The sequence below is a fragment of the Phyllobates terribilis genome, unplaced genomic scaffold, assembly GCF_046119375.1.
Source record: "Phyllobates terribilis strain yellow unplaced genomic scaffold, ASM4611937v1 Scaffold_2__4_contigs__length_985480577, whole genome shotgun sequence".
Classification (NCBI taxonomy): domain Eukaryota; kingdom Metazoa; phylum Chordata; class Amphibia; order Anura; family Dendrobatidae; genus Phyllobates; species Phyllobates terribilis.
In genome coordinates this window covers 140,129,798-140,153,515 of record NW_027362762.1, presented here as the reverse complement: position 1 = coordinate 140,153,515, position 23,718 = coordinate 140,129,798, and the positions used below count along the sequence as shown (strand labels likewise).

At 44.0% G+C, this 23,718-nt stretch overlaps 1 long non-coding RNA gene across 1 annotated transcript in view; it reads left to right on the top strand.

Moving 5' to 3' along the window:
* Positions 1-23,718, top strand: part of LOC141250210 (uncharacterized) — a 191,108-nt gene that overhangs the window by 2,357 nt on the left and 165,033 nt on the right. The window lies entirely within an intron of this gene.

Sequence of the window (23,718 nt, the reverse complement as noted above, 5' to 3'; positions counted from 1 at the left end):
TCTAATGTCAGTGGGGGTCTTCCAACCGTTTGCCAACAGATGGTAATGGGGGTGAGGAGTAGGGCGAATCAGGAACGTAGAGTTTCAACTTCAAATAATTGTATTCTTCTGAAGATACAGTAAGGGGTGAGGAGTAGGGCGAATCAGGAACGTAGAGTTTTAACTCCAAATAATTGTATTCTTCTGAAGATACAGTAAGGGGTGAGGAGTAGGGCGAATCAGGAACGTAGAGTTTCAACTCCAAATAATTGTATTCTTCTGAAGATACAGTAAGGGGTGAGGAGTAGGGCGAATCAGGAACGTAGAGTTTCAACTCCAAATAATTGTATTCTTCTGAAGATACAGTAAGGGGTGAGGAGTAGGGCGAATCAGGAACGTAGAGTTTCAACTCCAAATAATTGTATTCTTCTGAAGATACAGTAAGTTGCTGCCTGAGGTATCTGACAGTGGCTTAATCCCCACATGCACTCCTAGCCAAATTGAGTATGCATATGTATGGGGTACTAGGAAGAGATAGCTGCCAACCAATCAAGTGTTGGTAAAAATGTGTCACTGTACTGGCATGACATTGTGCAGACTCGAAGTCTGACCTACTGAGTGCTTCCCCGTGTGATCTCACAGCAGACGTGCTGCGTTCCTTTGTATAGTGCTGGGGCTGCCAGTAGTGGTACATGTACAGTGAACTATAACACAGCAGAGCATCTCATCTGCTGTCAGATCACAGAATGAAGCTCTTAGTGGGTCTGACTGCGAATCAGCACAGTGTCACTCCAGTGTGATGGCACATAGGCAGGAGATCGCTGTGCATGCCTGAAATCATGGCAACCGCCGGGCAGTTCTGTGATTTAGGAAGCAAGGAGAAGATGGAGGGGTACTGCTGAGACTATAACCACATCTCTGTGGGCGTAATATCGGCGGGCTGTGCTGGATTGCTCAGCACTATGTGCTCACCTGTCTGATTAGTCATACTGATTAGTATATGCAGCACCCCAAGAATAAAACACTGATTTTTCAATTATGCTAGCAAATTTCCCATAACACCTGAGTTATTAGAAAACTGCATTTCCCAACGTGCAGAGCTGTAATTAGTTAAAGGGAATCTGGCAGCAGTTTTTTGCTATGCAATCTGATAGCAGCATGAGATAGGGGCTGAGACACTGATTTCAGTGATATCTCATTTATTAGGCTGTGTTCTGTTGGTGATGTTGCTCCATTGCATATTCTTTCCTGGATCATCCACATGCAGCTGGCCACGTAGAGATAGGCGAGGATAGCGAGTAACCTCTTCCATTGATTGTACAGAGCTTTGTGGTCACATCCTTCAGACACATCTCACTTACATACATCGGTGGCAGAATAGCCCAGAAAAATATAGGATCCAGATATATAGCATCGTACAGTGCCCAGATAACTATAGCATCAAGGTAAATAATGTCATACAGTGTCCAGATAACTATATCATCCAGATATATAGTATCATACAGTGTTCAGATAAAGATGATAGGTTGCCTAGATAGTGCCATTCAGTTTTCCAACAAATAGTTCCCTGTAGAACTCAACAAATAATGCCACACTCTCCCTAAATATTAGAAGATTTTGCTTAACTTGTCTAATATACTGCCACAATTAAATGAAATTATGGCATCATATCATGTACTTAAGAAAGAGATATAGCCTTATATAGCCTTAAACCAGGGGAGGAGTCCTGAGGAGATAATTTGCATATTCCCACTGCATTTTGGGGTAAGTGAAGAGTCTCCGCAAGCTCAAAGAACACTGGATTTTGGCTGTTGGAGCTGAAAAGAGGACATCGGTAAACCAGGGGAGGCTTTGAGGCTTTTTTTTTTAAACTTTTTTCACTGTTTTCAGAACATTAACAATAAGAACATGGAAGAGTCCAGGAGCCATTTGGTGAGCTGCATATCCTGCTACATGTTCACAGACTTGCCAGTGGAAAAGCCAAACTTCACATGCCAGAAATGCAAGCTTGTGTCCCTGTTGGAGGAAAAGTTGCGAAATCTAGAAGAGAGGTTAACTACCTTGAAAATCATTAAGGAAGGTGAAGAGTTCTTAGACAGAGCAGAATTATCTCTTCATGATTCAGAAAGAGAAGAAATTCGAACTGCACCTGACGAAACAGAGGAATAGAAGCATGTGACCCACAGAAGCAGGAGGATCGAGAGGCAGTCAGCACCCATACTGCTCAGGAACCAGTACCAGGCTCTCACGCAGGAGAACCATGAAGAAATACAGCAAAATAAGACTTTGCCAGCAATGAATAACCTTGTAAGCCCTCAGAATCCTCCTGGATGGAGAAAGAAGAATGTTGTGAAGAAAAAACGGAGAGTGGTGGTCATGGGGGATTCCCTGTTAAGAGGAACAGAGGCCGCTATCTGCAGACCAGACATAACCTCAAGAGAAATGTGCTGTCTTCCAGGAGCAAAAATTAAAGATGTGTCTGACAGGATATCAAGACTCTTCAGACCTACAGATCACTACCCATTCCTGCTAATACATGTGGGGACAAATGACACCACAAGAAAGGACCTGGAAACCATCTGCAGTGACTTTGAAGACTTAGGCAAGAAAGTGAAAGAATTGGGAGTGCAGGTGGTCTTCTCATCCATCCTCCCAGTGGATGGCCATGGAACAATGAGGTGGAATAAGATTCTACAGGTGAACAACTGGCTACGTCGATGGTGCCGTCAACAAGGATTTGGATTTCTGGATCACGGAATGAATTACCTATACGATGGACTACTTGCTAGAGATGGGGTGCACCTTACGAAGACTGGAAAACATGTATTTGGAAGTCGTCTTGCTACACTCATCAGAAGAGCTTTAAACTAGAACAATGTGGGAAGGGAAGCAAAAGGCCAGAAAAAGCCATACAGCTGACAAATACTATTGAGATCTCTGCTACTGGAAGTGGAAAGGAAGAACAAAGACAAAACAATTTAAATAATAAAAATATGGGAGGAAGAGAAACCAATCACAAACTAAAATGTTTTTATACAAATGCACAAAGCATGGGCAACAAACAAGGAGAATTGGAACTACTAATGCAGGAAAAGGAATATGATGTCATTGGAATCACTGAAACTTGGTGGGACGATACACATGATTGGAATAAAAGGCTAAAAGGATACAACTTATTTGCAAGAAACAGACTTGATAAACGAGGAGGAGGTGTCGCATTGTATGTTAGAAAAGCGTATATCTGCACAGAGATTGAAGCTTCAGAGACTGGGAGTTCTGTGGAAACTGTTTGGGTAAGAATACAAGGAGAGAACAACGGAAAGGACACCATTGTAGGCATTTACTACAGGCCACCTGGGCAAGCTGAAGATATGGATGAACTCTTTATGTATCAAATGACCAAGTTCTCCAAAAAATATGACGTAGTGGTCATGGGAGATTTCAACTATCCAGACATTTGTTGGGAATCTCTCTCAAGTAAAACTAACAGGTCAAGCAAATTCTTATCCTCTCTTGCTGACAACTTTATCTTCCAAAAGGTAGGGGAGAAAACAAGGGGATCTGCTACTTTGGATCTAATCCTTATAAACAGGGAGGAAATGGTTGAGGAGGTAAAGGTGGCTGGGACCCTAGGAGGCAGCGATCATGCTATTATAGAATTTTGGATAACTAGAGGAGGAAGACATGTGAAGATTCAAACTTCAAGGTTAGATTTTAGAAAGGCAGATTTTAAGAGACTCAGAAAGAGAATAGGAGGGATCCAATGGCTGAATGTCCTTAAGGACAAAAATGTCCAGGAAGGATGGGAAATTTTTAAAAATGAGATTCTCAAAGCACAATCGTTAACAATCCCGAAAAGTAGGAAGAATGGGAAGCATTTAAGGAAACCAGGATGGATGAACACAGAACTTAAACACATGCTAAAAAGAAAGAAAGAAATGTTTATTAAATGGAAAGAGGGAGGCATATCTAAAGAAGATTATAATGCAGTCTGCAGATCCTGTAGGGCACTTATCAGGATAGCTAAAGCTGACAATTAATTAAGGCTTGCAAGAGATGTCAAAAGCAATAAAAAAGGATTTTGGGGGTATGTCAAAAGTAAAAGAAAAGTCAAAGATGCTATAGGATTTTTACAGGATGAAAATGGAGAAATGGTAAGAGAGGATGTTGAGAAGGCCGAACTTTTTAATTCCTATTTTGCATCTGTTTTCTCTCAGAAAAAAAATGTAACATCAACTGATCTTCACTGTCCTTTTAAAGGAATAGAGGAATCCAAGTTATCTGTAAACAGAAAGATTGTGAGGGAATATTTAGCTAACATAAATGAGTTCAAGTCTCCAGGTCCAGATGAATTACACCCCAGAGTACTGAAGGAGATCGTAGAAGAAATTTTAGAACCACTCTCCATAATCTTTGAAAATTCTTGGAGAACAGGAGAAGTCCCAGAAGACTGGAGAAGAGCAAATGTTGTTCCTATCTTCAAAAAGGGGAAGAAGGTGGACCCAGGGAACTATAGGCCGGTGAGTCTGACTTCTATACCAGGAAAGATCTTTGAACAAATTATTAAACAACATGTATGTAAGTACATGGATAAGAATGATGTGATTAACCAGAGTCAGCATGGGTTTGTAACTAACAAGTCATGTCAGACTAACTTAATTTCCTTCTATGACAGAATCACTGACTGGGTGGATCAGGGAAATGCTGTAGATATAGTATATCTTGACTTCAGCAAAGCATTTGACAAAGTATCTCACATCATCCTTATTGAAAAAATGACCAAGTATGCAATGGACCAGGCAACTGTTAGGTGGATTCATAACTGGCTTAGTGATCAGACTCAAAGGGTGGTTGTAAATGGTTTCACATCCAGCTGGATGAATGTCTCAAGTGGGGTACCGCAGGGCTCCGTCCTGGGACCTGTATTGTTCAACATCTTTATCAATGATTTAAATGAAGGAATTGAGGGTAAACTGATTAAATTTGCTGATGACACAAAGCTAAGAGGGATAGCTAATACTAGAGAAGAGAGAGAGAGGATTCAAAAAGACCTAAATAAACTGGAGCAGTGGGCAGCAACCAACAGAATGGTTTTTAACAGGGAAAAATGCAAAGTACTACATCTGGGCAAAAAAAATGAAAAAAGCATATACAGAATGGGAGGAATAGAGCTAAGCAACAGTACATGTGAAAAAGACTTAGGTATACTAATAGATCATAGACTGAACATGAGTCAACAGTGTGATGCAGCAGCAAAAAAGGCAAATACAATTCTGCGATGTATTAACAGAAGCATACAGTCTAGATCACGTGAAGTCATTATCGGTCTTTACTCCTCTTTGGTCAGACCTCATCTGGAATACTGTGTACAGTTTTGGGCACCACATTTTAAAAAAGACATAGACAAACTGGAGCAAGTTCAGAGAAGAGCGACCAGAATGGTGACTGGTCTGCAAACCATGTCCTATGAGGAACGGTTGCAGGATTTGGGAATGTTTAGCTTGCAAAAAAGAAGACTGAGAGGAGACTTAATAGCTGTCTACAAATATGTCAAGGGCTGTCACATTGTAGAAGGATCATCTTTATTCTCATTTGCACAAGGAAAGACTAGAAGCAATGGGATGAAACTAAATGGGAGGAGACACAGATTAGATATTAGAAAAAACTTTTTGACAGTTAGGGTGATTAATGAGTGGAACAGGCTGCCACGAGAGGTGGTGAGTTCCCCTTCAATGGACGTCTTCAAACAGAGGCTGGACAGACATCTGTCTGAGATGATTTAGTGAATCCTGCTTTGAGCAGGGGGTTGGACCAGATGACCCAGGAGGTCCCTTCCAACTCTACCATTCTATGATTCTATGGTTAAATCATTTTTGGTTCATTTTATTGCTCTCAATAATATGGCAGGGCTGCCAGATCGAGATCTAATGGTTCCATGTTCTAGTTGTGATTTTACCAGCTTGATCAGGGGATTGGTTTGGACTGACGGGATTTTATCAATGTCATGTACCAGTGTTCATGTCACTAAAAGTAATTAATGAAAGTATTTCTGGAGCAAAGTACATCTGGGTGTGCTGTGTATGGTGACTCCAGAAATCTTCATCTAGTTTAGTTTAGAAGAAATTTCCACAGGAAAGGCTAAAAGGTGGAGCTTTTTAAATAAATTCACATGGATAGGTCATTAGTTGACTGCAATTTCTGAGTGATTTCATTATGCCTCCTAGATAATCTTATTTGTTCTGTGAAGAGAGCCAGTCCTACGATTACTCAATGATGTGAAATACACAGATGTATGAAGGTTATTCAACTGGATAACTAGCATTTTGCTCATGGCATTTTATGTGTAACACTCAAAGTTTTCTATATATATATATATATATATATATATATATATATATATGTATATATATATATATATATATATATATTCAGCTTTGTCTAATACAAAGAGTGATTGCCTGAAAGAACTTATATTTTACTGCGTTTATAGTTATTGCAGAGCTTAGACAGATAAATTGTTGTGGTCTTGCTACACATTCTGCTTTAGGGTCCTAGAGTTTTAGGGTACATCTTTGAACTTGAGAAGCCCATATACCTTAAATAGCTATCAGCTAATCTAACAATCAGCCAACAACTTTCTCTCCTGACTCCTCTATACACATGCTCGCTCAGTTTAAAGAAGCACTCCTCCCATCAAAGTTTTTATCCTCTTAATATATTGTAATCATATTATTATATAGCACTGTGTACTTACAATTGCTCATTTTGCCTTTCTACCAGCTAATTCTTCTCTTTTCCATTAGATATATGATATCACATGATTAAAAACTGACTTGCTGAATCCTTCTAAGCTCTATGTAGAAACAGAAGTCTCTTTTCCCTGTATGAGTCATCACTGGAAAAGACCCTGGCAGGGGGGAGGAGGAAGTAGCTGTGTTAAGAGTTGAATAGGGGGATGATAAATGCAGGGAAGGAAGATTTCCTGTTTCTACATAGAGCAGTGAAAAGAGAATAATTAGCTGGGTAGAAAAGCCAATTGAGCAGTTGTAAGTACACAGTGCCATATACTATGATGATTGCAATATATTAAGAGAATAAAACCTTTAATGGGTGGAGTGCTTCTTTAATTGAGCATGCATGTATTTTCAATAGAGAGAGCACTATACTGTTTCTGCATATGCCTTCGATTTCAGAAGGAAGCATACAGAGTTTTTCTCATGTTGTGAAAAATTCCATTTCATACTGTAGTACCAAAGTATTCTGCTGTAGAAGGATTTATTCTAAAGAAAAATACAAAGCTGTACAAAGGCGCCACCATACAGAATAAAGAAGTTCTCCTATTAGGATTTTTTATACAGTATATATAAATCTGTGTATATGTGCATGTGGTGTAGTGTGTATTTGTTTTTATACTCACCTACTGCCAACATCTCCTGGATCGAGCGCTGCTCTGCTCCTCTTCTTGATGGTCATCACTGTACAAACTCTCTGGGTCATGCTGCGCTCTACATGACCCGACAGTGGCTTTAGCAGTGTAAGTCTATCGAACATCTGGACATGGCTCCATAGACTTACATTGTAAAAGAGACTTCTGGCTCACGCATAAAATCTGCAGAGCACTGACATCACTGAGAAGAAGAGCAGAATGGCATTGGATCTAGGAGAGGATGGAGGTAGGTGACTTTATTAACACACACACACTACATACACATATTTATGAAAAAAATAATCTTCATGGGAGTGCTTCTTTAACACGTGGGCCTACAGCTCTATACTAGGGACGCTCTGTGTTCTTGTGCAGGCTTTGTGCACACTAGCTTTGCTGTTTGATATTCATGAAGTAATAGGAAACTAAAATGTAAAACTTTTTTCAAATATGTATAATTAGGAAACGTTAAAGAGGTTGTACACTACGTTAGCATTGATGACCTATCCTTAGGATAGGTCATCAATGTCTGACTGGTCAGTGTCCGACACCTGGCAACCTTGCCGATTAGCTGTTATCTTTGTCGGCGGCGGTGGCCACCGGCCGGACGTACGTACTTGTGGAGCTGGCCATCTTCTGATAGTGGCCTCAAATTAATAGGAGAGGGATGTGTAGTATCCTGCAGTGGCCACTATCAGAAGATGGCCTGCTCCACAAGTAAGTACTTCCGGCCAGTGGGGAGCCGAGTGGCCGATCAGACATTGATGACCTATCCTAAGGTCATCGATGCTAAAGTAGTGGACAACCTCTTTAAATTCTGTTTATCTAATTTAGTGAGAAAAAGCTCTTTAAGAAAAGGGAGACTGGAATTGCCTTAAGTCAGGCTCTCCACTGTTTTACTAATCTGACAGCTTTGTGAGACTTCCAGCTTCTCAGCTGGGAGACATATTGGGTAGCAGGAGGCTGTGAGTGTGCCACCTGTAAGCACAGGGGAGATCTGTACTGATATATAACATCATGCTGAAAGTTATTATACTAAAGAAATGTAAGATAGATTCCTGTTTGTCATGGAAAATCAGGAGGAAATGGAGGAGGTTAAAATGAGCAATACCGGGCATGAGCTGTCAGTCCTCTCTTCACTGTGGCTGTTGCTGGCTCTGTGTAGATTTAGTGAGTGGCACAGATTAACCTAGGAAGCTGTTTCCTTCCTTTGCAGATTAACCCTTTAGGGCACGGTCAGGCAGACGTATAACACGGATGACGATCGCATCATAGTGCACGGACTGGCTGGCGGCTCTCCTGAACCGAGAGTGACAGTTGCATAAAAATACATGCGGATATGCTCGGGTCAGGAGACCCGCCGACCAGTCCGAGCATTGCGATGCGATAGTCATCTGTGTTATACGGCCATCTGACTGCATCCTTAGCATAGATATTCTCCTTCATCTGGCCTGCATAATACGCAGGGACATCTTATTACATAACTGATAAATAATAATACTCTGTATGAATGCTGGTTTGCTTACTTGCTACCCATTGAAATGCATTAGTATTTGTACTTCAATTTAGGCAAATTTACAAGAAAAAAGTGATGAATTGATTCTCCCATTATATTCTTTGGACCAGTAACTTGACAGAACAGCAAAACAGGCAAATTCATTTGTTCAAGCTGAATCCAGTCAGATCTCTTCACAAGACTCCCTGAAGGTGTCCATACCCTGTAAATTCAATTAAGTTCAAGCCATAATTTGCTGCTTTAAAGAATGTGACAAGAAATTAATATTTATGCGGTGATAAACTATTATATGTGGGGTATATCCATAAAGAATTTTTTTACTTTGTATCTGTGCCAAAATCTCCAAAAAAAACGTTTCCAATCCACTTGCAATAAGCTTCCTATTTATTTCAGTGAAAACTACATCTATAATGTATATGGCACAAGTTTTTCTGCAAAAAAAAAAAGCTTCATGTCAAATCTTGGTGAGTTTTCCATCAGGAAAATTTACCACTAAAGTAAAATTTAGGTGAGAAAAACACAGAATGTGCATAGAATGAATTGAAACAATCTCATAATATTTAGGGACCGAATCTTCAAGTAGTTTGTGCCAGTTTCTGCTTTTGGCATTTTTATGCCAGTGTGTACACCTCTTAATGAATTGGCACATATACTGTAACTCCAGCGCACACTTCATTACAATTGGTGTAGAAAATAAAAAACACCGACAACAAAAAAACAACAAATAAGGAATGTTTTCTGAAATAACATTTCATCAATTTTTCTCTGGTGTCCACGTCTAGGGAGATTAGCTACAGTGCCATTGTTTATAAACTTCTTGATTATGTTGCTTACCATGGACAAAGGATCATCAAGATCTCTGGAGATGGACTTGTTGAAAACTTGAGTGTTGATATTTTTCAACAATTTTGGTTCTCAAGTCCTCAGACAGTTCTCTTCTCCTCTTTCTGTTGTCCGCGCTTAGTGTGGCCCCTTTTTATTTGGTTTCAAGTGTGATTTTCATATTTCCCACACCTGTTACTTGCAACAGGTGAGTGTAAACGAGCATCACATGCTTGAAACAAACTTGTTTACCCACAATTTTGGAAAGGTTCCAACAATTTTGCTCGGCCCTTTTTTGGAGTTTTATGTGAAATTATGTCCAATTTGCCTTTTTATCTTTGTTTTTTGTGTTGTTCCAATACACACAAATGAAATAAACATGTATAACAAACAAAACACGTGTAATTGAAATAATTTTGTGGGAGAAATACTTCATTTTCTGGAACAATTTCAAGGGTGCCAACACTTTCGTCCATGGCTGTATATATGAAGCGACAGATAGATTTGCACAAACCTACATCCACAGATATGTGGTTAGTAGAGATGAGCGTATCAATCCACAGAGGTTCGAGTTGTGCTTTGAATTTCCTGAAATTCACGGTTTCACGTGAATTCGAACATGTTAAGATTAGAGATGAGCGTTGTTCTACTCGAACTGTTCGCCAATCTCAAATTCGAGCTGTTTTGGGCGGTGTTCGAGCCGTTCGGCGAACACGAACAATTTGAGAAAAATTCGGCTGTTCGAGGTTATGTTCGATAACTGTTCGTGCACCAAAATCATAACTGGATTTTTTCTCAGTAATGATGAAAATTAATGTTAATACGCAGTTTGAGTGTACAGCGGGGTGGGGGGAGGGGCAGGGGATGGATCTCTGCAGGAACAATGAAGATCTCCATTTTTTTTTTCTCTTTCCCGCATTTACAGTGGGGAGGTGCAATCTGTCAGCCTATCAGCAGCGCACACACGGAGCGAAGTGCTTTTTTTCACACAAGCAAGGGCATGTGTGATTGGCAGTGTATGTCACATGTCCTTGCCCTATAAGACCAAGCCATTTTCCCCGTCGCCACCATTTTCTCACTGCTGCAGCTGCGTGTTAGACGGCACCGCTGTTGCTGTGTGCGCTATACCTTGTTAATTTCAAGCCAATTTTCGCACAAATCTACAGATAGCTTGGGAGTAGGGAATAGTTGTGATTGCAGTCCTTTTAAGGACTAGGTTACAGCATTTCCTACGACTTTTATCAGGCAGGTCTGTGCTCTTAAATAGATAGATTGTGGGAGTAAAGACTAATTGTAATTGGAGTCCTTTTCAGGACTAGGTTACATCAGTTCCTATCAGTTTTTGCCAGGCAGGTCTGTGCCAGTGCTGTGCAAGTTTTTTTCACAGCATTTGGCTGAATCTAGCAAAGCTAATCCTTTTTGGCCTATTGCAGAGTGTGTTAGTCAGTGGAGTAGCCTATCTGTGTTGCAAGATATACCACCTGTGTATAGAATACCAATTTTTTTACTGCACCTAGTGAAGTAAAATCTTTTGGGCATAGCATCATTCTATTAGTCCATCTATACTGACCTCCATCAGGTTGCAAATTGAATATAATTTTTTTCTGCATCTAGCTCTGAAAATATATTGGGCTTCTAGCTGTGTGTGGGACTTGTTGTATTAGTCCATCTATACTGACCTCCATCAGGTTGCAAACTGCATATATTTTTTTCTTCATCTACCTCTGAAAAAATATTTGGGCTTCTAGCTGTGTGTGGGACTTGTTCTATTAATCCATCTATACAGACCTCCATCAGGTTGCAAACTGAATATATTTTTTTCTGCATCTACCTCTGAAAAAATATTGGGCTTCTAGCTGTGTGTGGGACTTGTTGTATTAGTCCATCTATACTGACCTCCATCAGGTTGCAAACTGAATATATTTTTTTCTGCATCTACCTCAGAAAAAAAAATTGGGCTTCTAGCTGTGTGTGGGACTTGTTGTATTAGTCCATCTATACAGACCTCCATCAGGTTGCAAACTGAATATATTTTTTTCTGCATCTAACTCTGAAAAAATATTGGGCTTCTAGCTGTGTGTGGGACTTGTTGTATTAGTCCATCTATACCGACCTCCATCAGATTGCAAACTGAATATATTTTTTTCTACATCTACCTCTGAAAAAATATTGGGCTTCTAGCTGTGTGTGGGACTTGTTCTATTAATCCATCTATACAGACCTCCATCAGGTTGCAAACTGAATATATTTTTTTCTGCATCTACCTCTGAAAAAATATTGGGCTTCTAGCTGTGTGTGGGACTTGTTGTATTAGTCCATCTATACTGACCTCCATCAGGTTGCAAACTGAATATATTTTTTTCTGCATCTACCTCTGAAAAAATATTGGGCTTCTAGCTGTGTGTAGGACTTGTTCTATTAATCCATCTATACAGACCTCCATCAGGTTGCAAACTGAATATATTTTTTTCTGCATCTACCTCTGAAAAAATATTGGGCTTCTAGCTGTGTGTGGGACTTGTTGTATTAGTCCATCTATACTGACCTCCATCAGGTTGCAAACTGAATATATTTTTTTCTGCATCTACCTCTGAAAAAATATTGGGCTTCTAGCTGTGTGTGGGACTTGTTGTATTAGTCCATCTATACTGACCTCCATCAGATTGCAAACTGAATATATTTTTTTCTGCATCTACCTCTGAAAAAATATTGGGCTTCTAGCTGTGTGTGGGACTTGTTCTATTAATCCATCTATACAGACCTCCATCAGGTTGCAAACTGAATATATTTTTTTCTGCATCTACCTCTGAAAAAATATTTGGCCTTCTAGCAGTGTGTGGGACTTTCTCTATTAGTCCATCTATACTGACCTCCATCAGGTTGCAAATTAAAAATAATTTTTATCTGCATCTAGCTCTGAAAAAATATTTGGCCTTCTAGCAGTGTGTGGGACTGTCTCTATTAGTCCATCTATACTGACCTCCATCAGGTTGCAAATTGAATATAATTTTTTTCTGCATCTAATCCAGCCAATAGTTTTGGCCTAATACCACAGTTTGGCCACTCAGCTCTGCTCGGTTCCCATCCATTGTTTTTTTGTGCAAACAACTCCAGAGTTGTTAATTAGTTAACCACCAAAATGAGTGGAAAAAGGCCTGCTGCTGGTGGAAAGGGGAATAGGCGTGTTGGGAAGGGGAAAAAAGGTTGTGTCCGTGGGGTAGGTGTTAAAGCAACAGTAACATCTGCAGAAGAAAGACCATCTTCCAGCCAAACTAAAATGTCTACTTCTTTTAGCGGACAATGTGATAAGATCCCTTTCTTACGGCCACGCCAATCGCTACAAATTCCAGATGAGGCACAAAAACAGCAGGTGCTTCAACGGATATCAAGTGCTCCTTTAAGTGGGCTCTCCTCCACATCAACTTCAACATCACAAATACTCCAGTCCTCAAAGGTGTCACCCCAATCGCACTTGCTTCCTCACAGCTCCCAAATCTCCAGCTGCCCGTCTGAGTATGAGGTAGAACAGATGGTTGAGTCTGCAGAGCTGTTTACTCATACTATAGCCTGGGAATCAGAGGTCGACTCCAGTGCTTCTGTGAATCCAGACGAGGAAATGATCTGCACTGATGCCCAGAATCTTTATGAGTCGGATCCAGGACCAGACGCAGAAGGTTCTGACCATAATGTAGACCCTCATTCCCAAACTGTAACTCCTGTTGGTGGAGACAATGAGGAAGACGATGATAAGACTCAAATACCTGATTGGAGCGACAACTTTAGTTTTTTGTCAGGGCAGGAACAGGTTGGCTCTGAGGACGACGGGTGTGATAACGCACAGGGTGATGATGATGAGGTTGGAGATCCCACTTACTGTCAACCCACAGTCAGCCAAGAGATGAGGTCAGCAGAGGAGGTGGAGGAAGATGCTAGTGACGACGAGGTCAGGTTGCGCCTTCCTGGACAGAGACGTAGTACTGGAAGCACGTCAACAACTGCATCCTCAAACACAACTCTGCCTCTCACCACAAGTCGTGGTGGCTCTTCAGGTCGCATGGGTGCTAAGCCTTGCATAGCCTGGGCATTTTTTCAGATCGATAAAGATGACCTAACTCGTGTTATCTGTAACATTTGTCAGCAAAAGCTAAGTAGAGGCCAAAAAATACATAGTTTGAGTACTTCATGCATGAACCGGCACATGGACATGAAGCATAAGTTGCAGTGGGAAGCTCAGTGTGCTACAATGTGGCCTAGCCGGCCGGGCCAACCACCGTCTGCCATATCTTGTGCATCCGCAGCCTCTTCATCCTCTGTGACTGGGGGGACAGCAGTCACACCTGTTTTGGGGCACAGACCTGCCACCTCTTTACCCGCAACAGCCAGCGTGATTGGCAGGTCATCATTTTCTTTGGAGGTGGTAACACCAGCTGGTGTTGAGCGCTGTCCGACATCGATAGCACCACCTTTGGATCAAGGCAACCTAACATGTCCGCCTGCATCTTCCTCACAGACCGGCAGTTTGCCGGGGACACCCTTATCAACCCCGTCTAAGCACAATAGCCAGCCCTCGGTCCCTCAGATGTGGACAAGTAAAAGACCATTTCCTCCTAGCCATGAGAAAGCTAAGAGGTTGAATTTCACCATCTGCAAGTTCTTGGCTACAGAAATGCTGCCTTTCCGCCTGGTGGACACAGAGGATTTTCGAGACCTTATGTCCGTCGCAGTGCCCCAGTACCAGATGCCCAGTCGGCACTACTTCTCAAAGAAAGGTGTGCCTGCGCTCCACCAGCATGTCGCACACAACATCACCGCTTCTTTGAGAAACTCTGTGTGTGACAGGGTGCATTTCACCACAGACACTTGGACGAGTAGGCATGGACAGGGGCGTTACATGTCGCTGACTGGGCACTGGGTAACTATGGTGACAGCAGGACAAGGGGCTGCTGTCCAAGTCTTGCCGTCCCCACGAGTTGTGCGTCAATCCTCTTTATGTCAAAGTTCCTCCACTGCTTCTGCCTCCTCAACCTCCTCTCGGTCTTCCACCTGCATCCAAAGCCTGTCTGGTCATGCCACAAGCTTTCTAACTGCGCAGAAGGGATCCTGCACACCTCCTTACTATGCTGGCAGTAGGGCTCAACGTCATCAGGCGGTTTTTACATTGAAATGTCTGGGAAATGTGAGTCACACAGCTGAGGAGTTGTGGTCAGCTCTGGAGAACCAATTTCATGAATGGTTGTCTCCACTGGACCTGAAACCAGGGAAGGCCGTGTGCGACAATGCTGCAAACCTGGGTGCGGCCCTTCGCCGGGGCAATGTCACACACGTGCCTTGTATGGCTCACGTGTTGAACCTGGTTGTCCAGAAATTTTTAGCCCACTATCCCAGTCTAGATGGCCTTCTGCAGAGGGCACGGTCGCTGTGTGCTCACTTACGCCGTTCGCATCCCGCAGCTCAGCGACTTACATCTCTACAGAAGTCGTTGGGCCTGCCACTTCACCGGCTAAAATGCGATGTGCCTACCCGGTGGAATTCAACTCTGCACATGTTGCAGCGACTGTGGCAGCACCGACAAGCCCTGGTGCAATACGATCTGACGTATAGCCTGGGCCAACGAGATCCAGAGGTGGGGCAAATCACGCTGGAGGAGTGGTCTCAGATCAGGGACCTATGCACCCTTCTGCACAGTTTTGAAATGGCGACGAAGATGTTTAGTGCTGACGATGCCATTATCAGCATGACTATTCCGGTGATTTACATGCTGGAGCACATGTTAAACAGAATTCGGAGTCAGGTGGTGGCACAAGAGGAGGTGGAGGAAGTAGAGGAGGAGGAGTTGTATGCGGAAGGGCTAACATCTGCAAGGTCCAGACGGTCGGCAGCACCAAGGCGGCAGGCATGTGAGGGTGGGGGAGATGGTTTTACCAGGGCGCATGGTAGCAGCCAAACTAGTGAGGAAGGTGCAGGAGCCCAGGAAGAAGTGGAGGACGAACTGATGGAAGACTCATCAGATGAGGGAGACCTTGATCACATTTCTGTTGTGCGAGGTTGGGGGGAGAGGACAGAGGAAGGAAGCATGATTGTTACCTCGCCACCAACACAACAGGGACTTGGTGCTCCTGGATGCGCAACACACATGAGTGCCTTCTTGCTGCACTACCTGCAACATGACCCTCGAATTGTGAGAATTAGAAATAATCCTGACTACTGGGTTGCCACACTGTTAGATCCCCGGTACAAAAGTAAATTTGCAGAAATTATTCCTGCCATAGAAAGGGATGCACGCATGCAGGAGTATCAGCAGAGACTGTTGCAGAATCTTACATGTGCTTTTCCACAAAATACCAGTGGTGCACGTAGTGAATCTCACAGTTCCAACTTGCCAACCGTGGGACCGTCAAGTGTTCAGCACTCAAACCGTAACAGAACCACAGTATCTGCTGGTAACATCAATTTTGCGGAATCATTTCACCACTTTTTTAGCCCATCCTTTGCAAGGCCACAGGAGACAAGAAGTCTGACACATAGTCAGCGCCTAGAGACGATGGTACAGGAGTATCTCCAAGTAAACATTGAAGCCACGACTGTGTCACTGGACCCTTGCTCTTTTTGGGCTTCCAATCTGGATAAATGGCCGGAGCTAGCCACTTACGCCTTGGAGATCTTGTCATGCCCCGCAGCCAGCGTTCTGTCTGAACGTGTGTTCAGCGCTGCTGGTGGTGTGCTGACAGATAAGCGCACGCGGCTCTCCACTGATAATGTAGACAGACTCACGTTCATAAAGATGAACAAATCATGGATCCGAAACGACTTTTCTACCCCTGTGTCATCCTGGGGAGAGTAAAAGCTTGTTGATTGGTTAAAATCACCCTACCAACCATTTTAAGCTTTCAAATTACTAATCATGTTTATCTGTATCTTGGCTGGAAAATAATTTGGGCTTTGTAGCAGTGTGCAGCACTGATTCTATTAGGCCATCTATAATAAGCTCCACCAGATTTAAAATTACTAATCATGTTTATCTGTATCTTGACTGGAAAATAATTTGGGCTTTGTAGCAGTGTGCAGCACTGATCCTATTAGGCCATCTATACTAAAGCTTCACCAGATTTAAAATTAATAATAATTTTTAGCTGCATCTAGCCCAGAAAATAATTTTTGGGCTCCAAGATGCGCAAGACACATAAGTGCCTTCTTGCTGCACTACCTGCAGCATGACCCTCATATTGTCAGAATTCGAAGTAATCATGACTACTGGGTTGCCATACTCTTAGATCCCCCAAACTTTTCGATCAACCTTTTCATTTTAATAAAGACCAAAAAAATGGTCATTTTTGAAATTATAAGCATTAGCAGGTTGTTAGAAACTGAAATCAAACAGTTTTCAACTCAAAACTTTATTCTAGGCGATGTTACATTTTCACATAGGACCCCTTGTTCGAAAGGAGCTTCTGAACTCTCTCGTCCATTGAATTTGTCAGGTTTTGGATGGTTTCTGCTTCAATTGTTTTGCATGAGGACAGAATACCCTCCCAGAGCTGTTGCTTAGATGTGAACTGCCTCCCGCCATCATAGACACTCCTTTTAATGATGCTCCAAAGGTTCTGAATGGGGTAGAGGTCAGGGGAGCATGGGGATCACACCATAAGTTTGTCCCCTTTTATGCCCATATCAGCCAGAGATGCAGATGTTTTATGTGCAGCATGAGATGGTGCATTATCATGTAGAAAAATGATCTTGCTGTGAAATACACGGTTCTTCTTCTTGAACCATGGCAGGAAGTGCTGTTTGAGAAAATCCACATACATTATGGAGTTCATCTTTAGCGCCTTCAGGGATCCTAAAGGGGCCGACAATCTCTCTCCCCATGATACCAGCCCAAAACATTACTCCACCTCCTCCTTGTTGGCGCTGTAGCCGTGTTTGCGTGGGGTGTCCATCAACCAGCCATCCTCCACTCCATCCATCTGGACCATCGAGCGCTGCACGGCACTCATCCGTGAACAAAACAGTTTTGAAATCAGTCTTCATGTAATGTTTGGCCCACTGGAGCCGTTTCTGCTTGTGTGAAGTGGATAGAGGAGGTCGACAAGATGGCGTATGCACAGCTGCAAACCTCTGAAGGACCCTGCATCTTGTTGTTCGGGTGACGTTGGAGGCACAAGCAGCTTCAAAAACTTGTCTGCTGCTATGACAAGGCTTTTTTGCCGCTGCTCTTTCAACCTGACGTAATTGCCTGTAGGAAAGAGTCCTCAATTTGCCCTTATCAGCACGCACACGTGTGTACTGTGAATCAGCTACATACTTCTTGATTGCCAAGACACTTCATCCTGATCATCGCACAATGTTGATTGTAGTCATGCCTTGACCTAAACACTCCACAATTTGTTGCTTCTCAGCAGCCGACACATCCTTTTTCTTTCCCATTTTGGCAGAAAATGTAGGCTGCTTAATAATGTGAGACAGCCTTCTTAAGTAGTCTTGCCTTTCATTGGACACACCTGCCAAACTAATTAGCACAGGTGTCTGCAATTGCTTACAGTGATATAAAGAGCCCTGACACACATCACAATCAATGAGTTTAACTGACAAACAAACAAATTCTTCCCTTATCACTCCTAAACACTTTTTGCATAATAATTTGGAACACAGTGTACATGTGCTTTTCCACTAAACACCAGTGGTTCACGTAGTGAATCTTACAGTTCTAACTTGCCAACCGTGGTCTGTATGGAGTTGTTCAATAAAGGGCCCAAAATTAAGATAACATAAATGGGAGAGGTCTCTATGAATAGGAATTCCTAAGTATTTGATACCCTGTGAGGGCCAGGCAAAGGGAAAGTTGGACTGGATGGAATCCTATATGGATTTGGGGAGGGAGACATCGAGGGCCTCAGACTTCGCTGCATTGATTTTAAAATTTGACCATGTAACAAAGTGATCTATTTCAGCCATAACAGCATGGATGGATATATGTGATTGAGCGATATATACTAGGACATCATCAGCAAATAGAGAGCACTTGTACTCGGTGCCTCCCACCTCAATCCACCTAATATTGGGTTATGGCGAATTGATGAGAGCAGGTGCTCCGTCACTAGGATGTATAAGAGAGGGGACAGAGAACATCCCTGCCTTGTCCCATTGGTGATTGTGAAAGGTGATGAAAATGTTCTGACGCGCCCCCTGGGCCTTGGGACACCCGGAGCCGGACCCTTTTTGGTGGATGCTGGTGGTTGTAGTCTCCGTGGCGGCAACCCAGTTCCGTGGCTCAGGGCGGTCAAACCAGTGGCGGAACTATTTATGTGGTTTTGATGTTTAAATGTCCGACTACGCCACCCGTGGATTGCGGTCAGAGTGAACCGCCGCTCCAGTGCAGACCGCTGAGGCTGGTGTTGTGGGTGCAGCAGAGCGTAGCATAACTCCCCACGGGAGGAGTATAGCCTCAGGGCAGTGTATGCGGAGGATGGGGGTGATGGTGCAGGGCAGCAGCAGTAACGACACGGAGTCAGTGATGCAGTCCAGGGCCTTTACTCACAGTTCTTATTATCCAGACCACGTCTGCAGGTAACGGCTGCCCACGTCGTACTGTGCTCACCAGGAGAGGGGCTCAGACAACTCCCAGATAACTTTGGAGTGCTTCACAGGACCCCCTTTGTGTGTCCTTTGTCTGGCCTTTCTTACCAACCCTTCTGTCCGGCTGCCTCGGGCCTCCTCTTGGTAAACTTGGCGCCAGTTTCCCTGACCCTATGTGGTGCCTTCCTAGCGGGTGTAGCGAGGGGCTGCGCCACATAAAATGTCACAGCCTCCTGTTTCTAGCTGAGGGTCGTTTCCTGCCTCCACTAGTTTCGGGGACCGGTCTCCCCCTTTGGCCTGACCCCTCCACGCAGGTGGATTCGGGCGTGCGGTGGCGACTCGCCCGTCCGCACCCCTGAGATCCCTTCGTTCCTCGTTCCTGGAGCCTTCTCCGCTCCTCTTCCTTCCTTCTCCCTCTTCCAGGCCTGGGCCTCTGTTACTAGGCCCGCCTCCGGAGCAGAGCTCATGCAGAGCCCCTGCTCCCTGCCACTTCTGCTCAGACTTCTCTGCACTGAACTAAGATGGTGCCCACCTTTTATACTCCCTTCTCAATGCACCCAGGAACTGCTTCCTCCCTGCTCCTGCACTACAGGGTTCCCCTTCCTCAGTGTTCCCTCCCCCCACTCCAGCCAGGGACAGGGACTGTCGTGCCCATCTCAGGGGCATATTGGTCGCCCTGCCCCACGGCAACGTGGTGTAATGCATGCAGGTGTCGGGTCCTGATCCACACTACATCCTTACCTGAGAGTGAGATATCACACCTCTGGGTGAGGTGCAATACCTCTGTAGCAACCGAGCCCTCAGGGTGCTACAGTTCCATTTATCTTCAGCCTAGGTGATGTATTGCGATACAGGGCCGTGATTTTGGCTATAAAAGGGTCCCCTAGACCCCTACCCCAAGCTTTTTAAGAGAATCACATATGGCGTGCCAGGAGACTCTATGGAATGCTTTCTCAGCATCCAACGAGAGTATCTAATTACAAATTTTTAACTGCATCTAGCCCAGGAAATACTTTGTGCCTAGTAGCAGGGTCTGCTAGTCAACGGATTATCCCGGCTGTTAAGCAAGCTACACCACCTGTAGTTTGGACACTTCATTTTTTCAAAGGAAATGCTTCGGGACCACGGGATACTCAGTGAAGAGCATCAGGAGGCACCCCAAGGCATAGGGGCTCGGACTGGCAGTAGGATGCCTTGCGGTGGACAGCCGAGCTCGATCCTTATAAAAGCTTTTTAACTGCAGCTGCTTTAGTGGACGCTACTGGAGCTGGAATTACGCGGCTGCTGGCATGAGACTTGCCCTCCAATAGATCCATGTAAATGGATTTAAAGTGTATTTATTCAAATTAGAGAGACAATTTAAATTAAAAAGCTTAGAGCTGCCTACACCACAGGGGGGCTCGCTCGACCCACCAGCGGACAGGCACCAGTATTGGGAGAGGGGGGCTGGCCGTCAGGGTTCACCGCGGCTCTGGCACAAACCCGGCGACACGGAGGTGGCACGGGCAGGAGCGGACTGAACGTGTCGGCTTCTCACTTTTTGGATTTTAGAAGGGCATGACATGCCTATATCTGTGTCTCCCCCTCCTTTTACTCCTCCAGCTCTTTTCTTTTCGCATGACTATATGTACTTGTCACTTTTCCATGTGTTAGTTGTGTCTTCTGAGCAGTTTGTCAGCTTTTGGACACCTTTGAAGATGTTTTCTATGTGTTTCTATGTGTTTTTGTTTGCCTGCCATTGGTTTTAACGGTGTTCGAAGGTGTTCGACGAACAGTTCGGCGAACACACGGGTGTTCGACGAACCGAACCGAACTCGAACAGCGCCAACAAGGTGGAGGTGGAGTAATGTTTTGGGCTGGAATCATGGGGAGAGAGATTGTCGGCCCCTTTAGGATCCCTGAAGGCGCTAAAGATGAACTCCATAATGTATGTGGATTTTCTCAAACAGCACTTCCTGCCATCGTTCAAGAAGAAGAACCGTGTATTTCACAGCAAGATCATCTCATGCTGCACATAAAACATCTGCATCTCTGGCTGATATGGGCATAAAAGGGGACAAACTTATGGTGTGACCCTCATGCTCCCCTGACCTCTACCCCATTCAGAACCTCTGGAGCATCATCAAAAGGAGTGTCTATGATGGCGGGAGGCAGTTCACATCTAAGCAACAGCTCTGGGAGGGTATTCTGTCCTCATGCAAAACAATTGAAGCAGAAACCATCCAAAACCTGACAAATTTAATGGACGAGAGAGTTCAGAAGCTCCTTTCGAACAAGGGGTCCTATGTGAAAATGTAACATCACCTAGAATAAAGTTTTGAGTTGAAAACTGTTTGATTTCAGTTTCTAATAACCTGCTAATGCTTATATTTTCAAAAATGACCATTTTTTTGGTCTTTATTAAAATGAAAAGGTTGATCGAAAAGTTTGGGGGATCTAAGAGTGTGGCAACCCAGTAGTCATGATTACTTCGAATTCTGACAATATGAGGGTCATGTTGCAGGTAGTGCAGCAAGAAGGCACTTATGTGTCTTGCGCATCTCGGAGCCCCAAAATTATTTTCCGGGCTAGATGCAGCTAAAAATTATTATTAATTTTAAATCTGGTGGAGCTTAGTATAGATGGCCTAATAGGATCAGTGCTGCACACTGCTACAAAGCCCAAATTATTTTCCAGTCAAGATACAGATGAACATGATTAGTAATTTTAAATCTGGTGGAGCTTATTATAGATGGCCTAATAGAATCAGTGCTGCACACTGCTACAAAGCCCAAATTATTTTCCAGCCAAGATACAGATAAACATGATTAGTAATTTGAAAGCTTAAAACGGTTGGTAGGGTGATTTTAACCAATCATCAAGCTTTTACTCTCCCCAGGATGACACAGGGGTAGAAAAGTTGTTTCGGATCCATGATTTGTTCATCTTTATGAACGTGAGTCTGTCTTCATTATCAGTGGAGAGCCGCGTGCGCTTATCTGTCAGCACACCACCAACAGCGCTGAACACACATTCAGACAGAACGCTGGCTGCGGGGCATGACAAGATCTCCAAGGCGTAAGTGGCTAGCTCCGGCCATTTATCCAGATTGGAAGCCCAAAAAGAGCAAGGGTCCAGTGACACAGTCATGGCTTCAATATTTACCTGGAGATACTCCTGTACCATCGTCTCTAGGCGTTGACTATGTGTCAGACTTCTTGTCTCCTGTGGCCTTGCAAAGGATGGGCTAAAAAAGTGGTGAAATGATTCCGCAAAATTGATGTTACCAGCAGATACTGTGGTTCTGTTACGGTTTGAGTGCTGAACACTCGACGGTCCCACGGTTGACAAGTTGGAACTGTGAGATTCACTATGTGCACCACTGGTGTTTTGTGGAAAAGCACATGTAAGATTCTGCAACAGTCTCTGCTGATACTCCTGCATGCGTGCATCCCTTTCTATGGCAGGAATAATTTCTGCAAATTTACTTTTGTATCGGGGATCTAACAGTGTGGCAACCCAGTAGTCAGGATTATTTCTAATTCTCACAATTCGAGGGTCATGTTGCAGGCAGTGCAGCAAGAAGGCACTCATGTGTGTTGCGCATCCAGGAGCACCAAGTCCCTGTTGTGTTGGTGGCGAGGTAACAATCATGCTTCCTTCCTCTGTCCTCTCCCCCCAACCTCGCACAACAGAAATGTGATCAAGGTCTCCCTCATCTGATGAGTCTTCCATCAGTTCGTCCTCCACTTCTTCCTGGGCTCCTGCACCTTCCTCACTAGTTTGGCTGCTACCATGCGCCCTGGTAAAACCATCTCCCCCACCCTCACATGCCTGCCGACTTGGTGCTGCCGACCGTCTGGACCTTGCAGATGTTAGCCCTTCCGCATACAACTCCTCCTCCTCTACTTCCTCCACCTCCTCTTGTGCCACCACCTGACTCCGAATTCTGTTTAACATGTGCTCCAGCATGTAAATCACCGGAATAGTCATGCTGATAATGGCATCGTCAGCACTAAACATCTTCGTCGCCATTTCAAAACTGTGCAGAAGGGTGCATAGGTCCCTGATCTGAGACCACTCCTCCAGCGTGATTTGCCCCACCTCTGGATCTCGTTGGCCCAGGCTATACATCAGAACGTATTGCACCAGGGCTTGTTGGTGCTGCCACAGTCGCTGCAACATGTGCAGAGTTGAATTCCACCGGTAGGCACATCGCATTTTAGCCGGTGAAGTGGCAGGCCCAACGACTTCTGTAGAGATGTAAGTCGCTGAGCTGCGGGATGCGAACGGCGGAAGTGAGCACACAGCGACCGTGCCCTCTGCAGAAGGCCATCTAGTCTGGGATAGTGGGCTAAAAATTGCTGGACAACCAGGTTCAACACGTGAGCCATACAAGGCACGTGTGTGACATTGCCCCGGC